This window comes from Parasteatoda tepidariorum, chromosome 5 (genome assembly GCF_982258835.1).
Source record: "Parasteatoda tepidariorum strain Cologne lab strain chromosome 5, Ptep-v5.0, whole genome shotgun sequence".
NCBI lineage: Eukaryota > Metazoa > Arthropoda > Arachnida > Araneae > Theridiidae > Parasteatoda > Parasteatoda tepidariorum.
The window spans coordinates 58,800,257-58,814,821 of NC_141759.1; the positions used below are offsets into that span (position 1 = coordinate 58,800,257).

Below are 14,565 nucleotides of genomic sequence, written 5' to 3' on the forward strand. Positions count from 1 at the left end.
TTTACTGTAAAATCCATTGCTACCGTAAAATCCATCTTACCGTGAAATTCATTTTACCGTAAAATTCATTTTTACCGTAAAATTAATTTTTACCGTAAAATATTATACCGTGATTTTTGTAGTAATATTTATTTAGTAAGAAGAATTACGTGATTTCAATGTAATTACTACTGTAAAAATTATGGTATACCAGAGTTTTGATGGCAAAAAGCACCAAATTCCTGAAAAGCCGATACTTCTTACCGGAGTTTAATCCGGAATTTCTTACAGTGTGTAAATGGAAGTATAACTCATAAATGCCCTTAAAAATAAATTTTCATCTTTCAAAATGCTTAAAAATTAGTGTTTTGTGCCCACAAATTTTATATTTAGCGAATTATTAGATAAAAAAAATTCCTTACAAATGTTTTAAATATTTATGGAATTATTGCAATAACATGCCTTATGAATTTTTTATTAAAAAATAGGAAAATTATTTACAAAAAAATTCTAAATTTCGTTCTGACAAAAGTTTTGATTTTTGTAACCATATTAAAGCACATATAATATAGTCGAAATTTGTTAACATCGACTTCGGAAAGAGTTTTTAATTTTTTTTTACGTAATGAAAGCATTTTTTATTATTAAATATCTAAAAACGACCTTTGAACTATTTTTATGGACGTTAAGAAATATTTGCTTATTTCATATTATTTTGTTTAAAAAAATTACATAAACAAAAAATTCTTTTAACTTTATTTATAATTATTTTTTAAATTAATGAAAGCATTTTTTATTATTAAATATCTAAAAACGACCTCTGAACTACTTTCATGGATGTTAAGAAATATTTGCTTATTTCATATTATTTGGTTTTAAAAAAAATTACGTATACAAAAAATCCTTTTAACTTTATTTATAATTCTTTTTACGTAATGAAACATTTTTTATTATTAAATTTCTAAAAACGACCTCTGAACTATTTTCATGGACGTTAAGAAATATTTGCTTATTTCATATAATTTGGTTTATAAAAAAATTGCGTACACAAAAAATCCTTAAAAATAAGTTTTCTTCTTCTGAAAGACGTAAACACTCGAGAACTCAAAAATGAGCCACAAATTTGGGAATATTAAATATTAATTTGGGAATTAATTTATTTCAAAAGAAACTTTACAAACATTGTATAAACTTGTGGAATGATTGAAATTACTGAAACCACGACTATTTTACTTAATTTATTTGTAAGTTAATTTTGAAAACTTTAAGCTGCTTTTTAAAACTAACCATACGGATTTTATGACAACATTGAACAACACTTAAAATGTCGATGTTTGTTAACGTATTTTCAATAAGAAGTTTGTATTTATTTATATCCGAAATAAAAATATTATTCTATTGCTAAATATGAACAAAACGCGCTCTAAATTTAGAAAATATTAATTTATTTCATGCAATCTAAAGAAAAAAAAGGATATCGCTTTTGAGTTTTTGAAAGGAAAATCTTCCCTTAATTAGAAATAATTCTTTTCAGATCTTTTAAAATATACACTGAGAAGCGAAGAAGTATATAAAATTAAGAAAGATCTGTATGAATCTGTCTTGTAGAGAAAAATCTCTATGAATGATTTTTAACCGAAGTCTCTTTCTCATTGTGTTCTTATTTAAATGAAAAGAAAAAAAGAAAGCTGGAACTCTTCAACTTCTTTTTGTGCTCTCCTCGTTAAACGCTCAAGTTTTTGCATATAAAAAAGGAGAAAAGAAAAGGAAGAAGAAAACGAAACAGAAACAAAACTAACTTTTTCATCTGTTGTTGGCGACAGGAAGGTAGCGCCAAACAGAGCACAAACGCCTGTAAATCTGGCCAACCCGTAATGCAAAGCTTCGCCCCTTGATGAGCTGTCGGGGGAGGATATGGGTGAGGGTAGGAAGAGAGAGAGATGGAGAGGGGGGGAGCAAAACGAAAAGCGAGGGAGAAGACATAATTAGAGAGGCAGAACGCGCAGACGATAGTCCGGCAAGCACACGTAAACTCTTGCAACTGCGTCTTGAAGACCTAGCTCATCTGGAAACTGACAGAAGGTGCGAGGAAAAAGTTTCGTTTGGACGAAGAACGAAGGAACAACAGGTGAGAAAAGTTTTCTTCTTATTCGATATCGTTCGAATAACGGCGCCAATCGGAAATGAATCGACGAGGCGCGCGCCTATCACGTGGTAGAGTTCGGAGAAAGTCAATCGAAGCGCGCGCGCTGTTCAATCGGAAATGATTCGATTCGCTCGAGCGCATGTTCCACAACTTTTCTACCGGCCGCTTTCGGTTTCTGATCAGCCAGTTTTCGCTTTGCAGTTTGAATGAATATTTATTTTGAATCATTGCTTATTTTCTAGAATAATTAATTTATTTCGATGCTATTGGCTCTATGATTATGTTTAAATGCTATTGTCAATCTCTATAAATGTAATATACAAAGAAAATAGTCCTCTAAGCATTTTTAGTGGGTAAAAGAATCCTGCGAAATTAGTCTAATGGAGATTCAGATATCTATGGCTTTCATCAGCTCAAAATAAATAAAATTCTATCGATATTTACCTGTAAATTATTTATTAATCCCTTTTGTAACGGTATTTACTAGTAATATTTATTTACAATCCCTTCTTTATATTATTATCTGTAATTATGTTTCTAATTTAGTCCTCTAAGTGAAATTAGTGAAAATAGTTCTCTAAGCAATTCAAAGCATTTTTATTGGGGCAAAAGAATCCTGCGAAATTAGACTAATGGAGATTCAGATATCTATAGCTTTCATCAGCACAAAATTAATAAAATTCTATCGATATTTACCTGTAAATTATTTATTAATCCCTTTTATAACGGTATTTACTAGTAATGTTTATTTACAATCCCTTCTTTATATTATTATCTGTAATTATGTTTCTAATTTAGTCCTCTAAGTGAAATTAGTGAAAATAGTTCTCTAAGCAATTCAAAGCATTTTTATTGGGGCAAAAGAATCCTGCGAAATTAGACTAATGGAGATTCAGATATCTATAGCTTTCATCAGCACAAAATTAATAAAATTCTATCGATATTTACCTGTAAATTATTTATTAATCCCTTTTATAACGGTATTTACTAGTAATGTTTATTTACAATCCCTTCTTTATATTATTATCTGTAATTATGTTTCTAATTTAGTCCTCTAAGTGAAATTAGTGAAAATAGTTCTCTAAGCAATTCAAAGCATTTTTATTGGGGCAAAAGAATCCTGCGAAATTAGACTAATGGAGATTCAGATATCTATGGCTTTCATCAGCACAAAATTAATAAAATTCTATCGATATTTACCTGTAAATTATTTATTAATCCCTTTTATAACGGTATTTACTAGTAATGTTTATTTACAATCCCTTCTTTATATTATTATCTGTAATTATGTTTCTAATTTAGTCCTCTAAGTGAAATTAGTGAAAATAGTTCTCTAAGCAATTCAAAGCATTTTTATTGGGGCAAAAGAATCCTGCGAAATTAGACTAATGGAGATTCAGATATCTATGGCTTTCATCAGCACAAAATTAATAAAATTCTATCGATATTTACCTGTAAATTATTTATTAATCCCTTTTATAACGGTATTTACTAGTAATGTTTATTTACAATCCCTTCTTTATATTATTATCTGTAATTATGTTTCTAATTTAGTCCTCTAAGTGAAATTAGTGAAAATAGTTCTCTAAGCAATTCAAAGCATTTTTATTGGGCAAAAGAATCCTGCGAAATTAGACTAATGGAGATTCAGATATCTATGGCTTTCATCAGCACAAAATAAATAAAATTCTATCGATATTTACCTGTAAATTATTTATTAATTCCTTTTATAATGGTATTTACCAGTAATATTTATTCACAATTCCTTCTTTATATTATTATCGGTAATTATGTTTCTGATTTTGTGTATTATTCATAATTATAGGTGTAAAATTAAAAGTGTTATTCCTTTATTATATTATAAAACAATCTCATGATATTTCCCTTTTACAAAAGATTTTATGATTCAGATGTATTTTACAATTATTAAACGATTAATGAGCTTTATCTGTTTTTCATAAGTCTTATTAATTTTATAATAGTTTTTATGTGTATCTGTATTCAGTAAAAGTGTACGATTAAAGTAATGAATAAAAAAAAATAATTTAAACTTCTAAAGCAATACTAAGAATTAATTTATCGCACTATTGCTCTTTTTTTTTTTTTTCAAATAAACAAAATTAAAATAAGATTTATTTAAAAAAAAAAACAGTTTGTAGATAGAGTTGAAAAGGAAACATAAAACTTTATCTCAATAGAATTGGAAACAAAATTTGTGGAACCTAATCTGTAATATCACAACAAAAATATTCGGAGTTTTGTAATTAATTAATATTTAATTTTAATGTTACTATCGATTAAGCTCCCAAAACCAAAAATTATGGCGCCATCGTGGGGGCAGTGCGAAGTTAAATGTGAAGTTTATACGTAAAAATGTATACGTATGTTTCTTTGCAATTTGCTTTTTACTAATATATTAATAAACCTGTGCCTTATGCTTTAGAATTGCTCAAAAGCAGGTTAAAACAAATTCAAAATATTGATCAAGATTTTAAAATCTGAGAAATTGAGGAGATATTTAACATAGTTTTAAAGCATTTATTTGATATCTTTAAGTCGCAATAATATATTTATCATAATTCTATTTCTTTTCATTTAATTTAGTATCACGTAGAAAATGCTTTTTTTCTCTTCTTTTTTTTTGCGATTTAGAATAAATCTAAGTACAAAATGTCGCTTTTCTACTTGAAAAATAAATTAAACCGTGAAAAAATATTAATTTCCTTTTATAATCAATTAACAATGAACTTTTTCAGTCCTGGTTATTACTTAATTAAAACATTATCAATTTATATTTTATTTATATTTTATTCGATTTTTAATTTGCTATCACAAAAAGAACTTTTATTCAATCAAAATTCTCATCTAATGTAAACTCTTCAGTAGTATTTAAAATCTCCAATTTCATTTCCAAATGTGCATCAATTTTAGAGTAGATTTCCATAATCATGTACGCTTGGACACTTTTCAATTAAATTAAATATGCATAATTTAGTATTTGATTTTGTGACAGTGTAACTTTAATTTTATCATTTGTTTTATTGTATTTCTAGTTTACTTGTATAATTATTTCCATTATTTTACCTATGCCATTGTATTCTTAGTTTCATCGTATTATCAGTTTCACAAAATTATTAATTTTAGTGCATTATAAAATTTATTTTTTTACTATTGCTTTTTTGCTGTAAAATTGTACATTTCGCAAAATAAATTTAAAAAAACAACTTGATAACTTTTGCTCTAATGAATGGATTATCACATGCCAAGATGCAATCTAAAAGCGCCAATCTGAAATATTCTAATTAATTAACGCAGACGATGTTTTAATTTGCTATAAAGCACGATAAAATTCTTTGAAACATACTTTTTACGGATTGAATTGGATTTCTAGCTATTAAACCTCGCAATCTAGAAAATATGGCTCCCATAGTTTGATCAAGAGAACTGTCTAAATTTTGACCCTTAATGTTTATTTTACTTTTTGGTAATTTTGATAATTTTGGTAAAATTAACAATAAAATATGATTTTATTATTTGTTTGAAAATTTGGCAAATGTGGTATAATTTGGTAGCTTTATCATGATCCTTTAGAGCAGTGTTTCCGAAACTTATGGCTTTTGTGTACCCTTTCTAAATTTTTCGTAACGCTGTGTACCACTAATAAAAAAAATTGCACAAAAGTTAAAAATCACAACTGGCTGTTGACATCACTAATTATTAACTGTTAACTCTGCAAAAAATAGCCAATAGAAAAATACGTAATCGTAAATTTTCATGGTTAGCTTTGTTTTTAAATAAAAAATTTTGAAGTTTTCGTTTGTTTCAAAATATTTCGTATAAGAACGCGTACCCCCACTAAACTGTTCCCGTACCCCTGGGGGTACGCGTATCACACTTTGGGAAACACTGCCTTAGAGCATGACATAAAAACCATTTATTCGATTGAATTTACTTTTCAGTTTTGCATTTTTCACTAAATATGTGGTTATAAGAATAGTAACTTTTGAAATCAGAATTTTCAGCTAACTTTTAACACACGAACGGAAAAACTACTAAATGAATGGTTAAAATATAGTATATTTTGGGTTTTCTACAGGTTTTTTACTGTTACGCTAATTTTGCGGTAACCATATAGTACTGTAATTTTGCCAGAATATTTTTCTCCTTGTTGATAAAATTTAATGATTTTCTACAGACATTTACGGCATAAGTAAAGACTTTTGTATTTTTGTTCATTGTTGTAAAGTTTCACACAAAATCTGTATGATTATTAGATAGAAATATCTAAATGAAAGCTGTACCGGCTTGCTATTAATAAGAAAAATAAAAATTTTTGTTCTTTATTAACTATTTTGAAACTATTTAAAATCAAATTAAAACACAATTTTTCGATGAAAATTCTAGAACTTATTTAATTAATTAGTTTTTTTTAAATAGAAAATAAATTTTATGTTTACAGGTAGATGCAAACAATTATAACTTGTAAAATCACATTTCATTGACGTCCATATTTTAAATTTCAGAAAATTTTATAAAACGTTAAACACGGTTAAAATCTAATAAAAATTAATATATCTTTTAAAAATCATATAAATAATTTCTTTCAAGGTCAAATTCATATTAATATATACATTAGAGCTTAAATTAATGCTTAGAAAGTCATGCTATATTTTTTTATCAAACTTTTACTAATATTATGGAAAGTATAATGCTAAATTTCAATGTCAGTTTGCAATTAAAGTATATAAATTTGTCAATTCAAAACAAGTAAGTATTTATAATTACTCCAATAAATTCAAATTATTGTTTTTCTCACTAAATAGTATAGTAATTAATTCTTATTAAGATTGTATCAATTACTTTTATTTACAATAAATTTACTGTTATGTAAATATATAATTTTGTAATTGTAACTATGATTATAAGTATAAGCATAAAAACGTTTATAACGTTAATGTGTTTTTAAGGTATGAAGTTATGGCAAAAACGAAACCCAATCTACATCAACTTTTTTTCCTGAGATTTGTCATTAAGAAATTTTAATTTTATTTTATAATTATAATCAAATTCTAACTTATGGAAAGGAATAAAGAAAAGTAAAATAAAAACAAATATCTTTATAGAAACAATACAAATTACTTATGTCAATAGATACAGTCATATTACTAATTCAACACTATAAAGTTTCAATCTTATAAATAAAATTAAATATTATAGGTGCAATTTAAATTTATTTTAAAACTAATAGTAGTTTTGAATATATAAGATATATTTATTTATCGATAACGAAAAATTCAAAGATTGTCAAAAATAAACAACAAAATAAGGACGAATATTTATAATTTTAAATTCAAAAATTTATTTTTCAACACAACAAATCGTTAGATTAAATTGAATGAAATGTTTAGACAACTGTTTGAAAAATATTAGAAAAGTCGTTATAACCTAATGGTTGTTTTCAAATCAAATAAATTAGAAACTTTTCAAAACCCTATTTACAAGCAAGTATTATAAGGTAATCATAGTTTTTTTTTTCAATCGCACCATACCTAAAATATATTTAGTCTAAATAATTTATGCGTTTATTTTATTCTATAAATATTGTCTAAATAAATTTCACGTTCTTACAGAGGCTGTTTCTCTTAAAATTTATGAAAAAAGTCTTTATTTAAATTTTTCGCACGGTTTTTACAAAGAAGTATCATGGTCTATTTCAAATAGCTCGTTAAAACACTTATTTTAAGTCGAAAACAAACATACACTTTGAATTTATTTTTTTAGTTGTTTTCTAAATTCTTTACCTGAATATAATTGGTAAAACTTGGATTTACTATTTATGATGACTCTTAGGCAATATCACAACTCCACATTTATTTTTATTGCAATGAAAATACAAAGAAATTTTTTAAAATTATTTTATATTTTTTTTTGGTTTTTTACGTTTAGTTATATTTATGGTATATAATAATAAATTTTTCTTATCTTTTAAGTTGATAAATATGTTCTACTAGAAATTAATGGGATTATGATTAATGGGAGTTATACACGGAGAAAAAATTCTGCTAAAATTACTACACTGTATGGTATTGATCATTCTGATAAAAAAAAATTCTGTTAATAAAAACCACATTTACGATATTTAAATCCTTACATTTTAATGTTTTTAACGTTCATATGAAAACGGTTTACAAAAAATTCTGATTTTTAAAATTATAGTTCGTATTAGTAAGCATTTCGTAAACATTTATTCGTATTACATTTAGTAAAAATACAAAACTGAAAAGTAAATTTAACCGAAGAAATGGTTTTTTATTCCATGCTCTAAAACATAATGACAAAATTAACAAATTTTGAAACATTTGCCAAATTTTATTACATATTATAAACTAATATTTTATTGTTAATTTTACCGTAATTATTACCAAAGCGCTTTGGTATAAAACTATTGTGCTTTTTGGTGCTCTCATGTAACAAGAAGCACGGTAAATTTTACCATATTCTGTTTTTTTTAACCATGGTTTTTTGCCGCGTTGCAGTTACAATACTGATTAATCTATCATGCGTAAAACAGAAAAAAATAACTAACCATCCTTTGTTTTTGTTGATTATACTAATAAGTGACACGAAGGAAAACAAATCAACTTTTTTTGCTGATAATTTTTACTAAAAACACTGAGTAAAAAAAATCAAACAATGACTAACGTGACTTATAGTTGCAGTGATGGCTAATGTGCCATAAGAGAAACCGCAATAATATTACTATTACTATTATTAATATTAAGCTAATATTATTAATCAGTGCCCTTTATTTGCACTGCTTTGGAATTAAAATAATATATTTATTTCTTGAAATATGCTGTATTTGTAATAGTTCTTTCAGTGTAATTTCTTTTTATAAAAAATCTGCGAACAGTGAAACTATTTTGTTCAATACTTCAAGAAACTATTTTGTTAAATGGGAAACTATTTTGTTAAATTCTTCGATAATTTATACGTTTAGAAAATATTTTCCAGATCTTGACGATTTTTAACCCAATTTTATACAAAATACTATTATTTTTACTCGTAATGGAGAAATGGGAATCTATTTTGTTAAATGGGAAACTATTTTGTTAAATACTTCGATAATTTATACATTTCGAAAATATTTTCTAGGTGTTGACGATTTTTAACCCATTTTTTTACAGAATACTATTATTCCTAATCGTAATGGAACAAAAATTAACGAAATAAAAAATCATTTTATATATTAATATTCCTTTTTATGTATAATATATTATTATGTATATCTATATTTTATATATTAATTAAATAGTATTATGCAATTATAGCACATATTTATAATTTTGAATCATAAAATTTATTTTCTTTCTTTCTAAAAAATTAAGATGTAAAAATGCCTTATTAAGTTTCTGTTTACTTTTAGTTTTTTCTCTGTTTGCTAACCTTTCTAATACTTTTTTACAATACAAATAATCTATTATTAAAATTTCTGCTATACTTTGGGTGAAATTTGTTCGATATCTTAATACAAAAAAGAATGCTGGAAAAAAAAGATTTCATAAAACTTTACTTTTTATCTTTACGTTTGAAAATATATTATCTGTCTCGCTTATGTTTAGTAATATTAATTGTTTTTACATACTAACTAAACAATGATATGTAGTTATAGCATTAATTTTCAATTTTTTTTAAATTATAAAATTCATTTTATTATTTTTCAAAATGACAATTAAAACCTTTCTAATTCTGTTATTAAAAGAATGCCAAGAGTATTTATTCTTTAAATGTTTCTAAATGTTTCTCTCAAGTTACAATTTTATTTACACTGGTTATCATAAATTAAGGAAAATTCACAAAAATCGCGATAACTCAAGAAATTACACATGGAATTTTATGAAACTTACCCACAATATACAACACATAGTAAGGTATTAAACAACATAAAAAGAAATTATCAGACATTAATAGTAGTATAGAAATTAGCACATGTATAAAATAAACAAATTGGAAGTATCGGTTTGCAATAGAAAAAGTACCTTTAATATGGAATATGATTGCCTCTAGAAGCAATACAGCACAAACAGCGATGTGTGATGCTTTCAATTATGCGGTCTATCAGTTCAATAGGAAGTGAGAGCCATTGCTCTTGTAAAGCAGTTGCAAGCGTGGCAAGGGTCTGAGGGGGCGGATTGATGGCAGATACACGCCTCCCTAGAGCATCCCAAACGTGCTCGATAGGATTCAAGTCCGGGGATCGAGCTGGCCACTCCATGCGAGTAATTGTTTCCTGTTGAAGATAATCATCAACAATGCGAGCTCTGTGTGGTCTTGCATTATCGTCCTGTAACAGGAAGCAATCACCAATTGCCCCGGCATATGGGCGCACATAAGCATCAAGGATGTTGTCTCGATAAACCTGAGCATTCACGGTTCCCCTTGGAAAGACATGGAGGTATGTGCGCCCTCCTAAGGATATGCCTCCCCAAACACAGACACTGCCTCTTCCGTATGCATCTCTTTCACGGATGTTTGATGGATGATAACGGGTCCCAGGTTCTCTCCATATCAAATAACGTCTACTGTCACTTTCTAGACTAAACCTGGACTCATCCGTAAAGAGAACAGGCCTCCATTGATCTGACGTCCAGTGGACATGTTGTCGGGCCCACTGCAAACGGTCTCTCCTATGGCGTGATGTGAGCGGCACGCAAATGGCTGGTCGTCTCGCATACAGACCACCTTCGTGGAGCCTTCTGCGCACAGTTGACGTTGACACCAACCTTCCGGTGGCTGCAGCAAGAGAGGATCTAAGATGTGTCGGAGTAGCGGTTCTATTCCTGCGTGCACTTAATGTCAAATATCGGTCATCGGCACTGGTCGTAACAGTTGGCCGTCCTTGACTGAACCTCCTAGATGCCGAATCTGTGGTTTGAAATTGCCTCCAAAGTCTATGAACCACAGATGGACTCACATTTAGCCATCTGGCCACTTCTGATTGACTCTGCCCTGCCTCTAGTCTCCCGATGGCTCTCCATCGTAGTTCTTCAGGCAAATGATGCCTAGAGGTCATTATTACGAATTGGCTATCTCAGATTTTCAATGTCGCAATCACAGTAAAATTTGTGTGCTTTCTCTCAAACTTGGACTTTTATGCTCCAGGCAGATGACGTAAGCCGAGTGCAGCGCCACTAATTTGCATATTGCAATTTTACTCAGCTACTCTTAGTGGACAACATATGCAAATTTTGCACGGTTTGGCTTACTTTTGAAAGAGTTATCGCTATTTTTGTGATTTTTCCTTAATTTATGATAACCAGTGTATATATTTCTAAAATCTGTGAAGCAGTAATAAAATATGCGAAATTTCTAAAATGCACAAACTCTTAAAAACATTTCCAAAAAACTTGATAATTGTCAATCTAACTTTGCTATTGAATTAATGTTAGGATTAATTCAAATGAATGTTAGGGATATTATTTCGATTTGATATAATTTTTATCATTATTTCAAGGCTGTTGTTTACTTAAATTAAAACATTTAATTTATTAAAATATTTAATAAATATTAGACATCATCATGCAAATATGCCATTTATTTGCAAAGTTTTTCATAATAAACTTTTCTTCCTAATTATTAAAATCCCATTGACATTATATATATATATATGTATATAACGTCAAAATGTAGAGAAAACAAGGTAAAAATTACAGAACAATGAAAAAGGGGGGAAAAAAAGGAAAATAATAATACAAATAAAAATGACAAAAAACCGGAAAAAAGGGACAAAAAAGTTCTAAACATTTTAAAAAATCCGGAAAATAAAAGATATAATCTTTTCATCAGCTCACAAGATTATATCCACAAAAAAGAGTGCTTTCCAATATGGCATCAATATAGCCGAAGCAAAATATATCAATACAATAGTGTGAGACACTCAAAAAACTATTACAAAAAAATTACAACAAATAAAATAGAACACAATAAGTAAAAATATCACGTAAAAACCGAAAATAAAATATAAAAAATTGTTGTTTTATTGCTTCGTGTTTTTTTTGTTTTTATTTATTATGCTATATATATATATATATATATATATATATATATATATATATATATATATATAATATATGTATATAAATAAATGCCTTTCTTTTCATAATTTCTATTTTCAAAATCTAAGAGTATTTATTCTTTAAATGTTTCTAAATGTTTCTCTCAAGTTACAATTTTTTTTATATATTTCTAAAATCTGTAAAGCAGTAATAAAATTTGTGAAATTTGTAAAATGCACAAACTCTTAAAAACATTTCCAAAAAACTTGTTATAAAATGTTAGTTTTTCAATAATCTAAAAAAAAATTTTAAAAAAGATTTAAAAAAAAGAAGCTTTGACTTGAAGTTAAAACGTTTGCAAAATTATCTTTTCAGAGAAAATTATCTAAGTCGTTCCACAATTTTATCCTCATTTCTGACAAAAAAACACAAAAATATTCTACGATCATTACCGTGAACCGGCATAATAAACTTTTACAAAATCTTTATCTTCCACCCTGATCTAAGTCACGTCACGAAAAGATGATAATCAGAACTGGTCACCAATAATTTGTAGTCTTTCATTCGTTATCTCGCCTCCTCGGGGGCAGTTTATGGTACATCCCCATTAGTTCCTCATCACGCCCACTTATGGATCTTATCAGTCATGGATTTGATATTTCTATGCACAATCTTTTTTTCTTTATATATATATAAATATATTTAGAATTTTTGTCCATATTCTCCGGTGAAGTATAACTCGTGAGTTCTGGCAGTTATATCTAGATATTCACTTTATAATTATGTTACTTAACTATGCACAGACGAGGAATTGAACTTTAGAGCGTGTTACACCATAACATCGTTCAATTTTTGAAATTTTAGAGCTGGTAGAAGGTATTGGTAGAACCACAATATCGTTCAAAATTTGAAATTTTAGACTATAGGCCGGGATAGCCTGGTTGGTAGGGTGCTGGGCCCATGTCCAAGAGATCGTGGGTTCGATCCTCGCCGGCCGAAGACTCCCCGTGTAGTAAATGGTGACTGATGCACGTTAAATCTGTCGAGTCTCAAAGTCCTCCATGTTCCCATAACAAATCAATACCTCTGGGGTTACTGATCCAGGAGTTTCCTTGTCTTCTGGATAGGTTCAAAATTACAAGGCTACGGAGTTGAACATTAGTAGTCGTAAACCCATGAAATCGGGTCTGCTGTTCAACGACGGTTATAAAATAAAATAAAATTTTAGACTATGAGCCGCGATGGCGTAGGGGATAGAGCGTTCGCTTTTCAATGCGGCGAACCGAGTTCGAATCCCAGTCGCTACGAATTCCGCATCCGGCTTGCACCGACCACAGTGCTGACGTGAAATATCCTCAGTGGTAGACGGATCATGGGTAAGAATTCCTTTGCCGTCACGCTAACCGTGGGAGGTTCTCGTGGTCTATCTCTCCATGTAACACAAATGCGGGTTAGTTCCATCAAAAAATCCTCCACGAAGGCAAAATTTCTTCCAATACTTTATCCAGGAGTTCCCTTGTGTTCTGAATTGGTTTCAAAATTACAAGGCTACAGACTTGAACATTAGTAGTCGTAAACCCCTAAAAAAAGTTGGGTCGGCTGTTCAACGACGGTTATAAAATATAAAATAAAATTTTAGACTATGTGGCTGGGATAGCCTGGTTGGTAGGGCACTGAGCGCATGTCCAAGAGCTCGTGGGTTCGATCCCCTCTGGCCTAAAACTCCAAATGGTGACTGGTAAATGGTGACTGATGCACATTAAATCTGTCAAGTCGTAAAGTCCCCCATGTTCCCATAACAAATCAATACCTCTGGGAGTACTGATCTAGGAGTTTCCTTGTCTTCTGGATTGATTTAAAATTACAAGGCTATGGAGTTGAACATTAGTAGTCCAAAATTGGGTCTGCTGTTCAACGACGGATATAAAATAAAATATATAAAATTTTAGACTATGTTGAACCATACTATCGTTCAAGTTTTAAAATTTTAGAGCGTATTGAACCACAATATCGTTCAAATTTTGAAATTATTAAGCGTTTTGAACTATAACATCACTCTAATTTTGAAATTTTAAAGCGTTTTAAAGCATATTATAATACAAATTTTGAAATTTTATAGCGTAGTGAACCATAATATCGTTCAAATTTGTAATTTTTAGACCGTGTTTAAGAACAATATCGTTCAAACTTTAAAACATCTTGAATTATAATATCGCTCAAATCTTAAGAACGTGTTAAACCATAACAGCATTCATATAACCTTAATACGCTCAAATAACCTTGATGCTGCAACCTTAATATGGTGTTAGTCTTATACTAAACCATAGTTCTTCTTAAACTTGATTTCAAGATGTTAACTAGTTCAACTTGAACGGAATCATGGTC

At 28.6% G+C, this 14,565-nt stretch overlaps 1 protein-coding gene across 2 annotated transcripts in view; it reads left to right on the top strand.

Annotated features, from left to right (window-relative positions):
* The first annotated feature begins 1,901 nt into the window (after positions 1-1,901).
* The window catches only part of LOC107438880 (homeobox protein cut), a 215,526-nt gene continuing 202,862 nt past the window's right edge, over positions 1,902-14,565 (top strand). Inside the window, exon 1 of one of the 2 annotated variants that reach the window (XM_071185699.2) lies at positions 1,902-2,107. The gene's annotated coding sequence lies outside the window, so the exon portion shown is untranslated. The remainder of the gene's footprint in view (positions 2,108-14,565) is intronic. The other variant, XM_071185700.2, reaches the window with a different exon arrangement.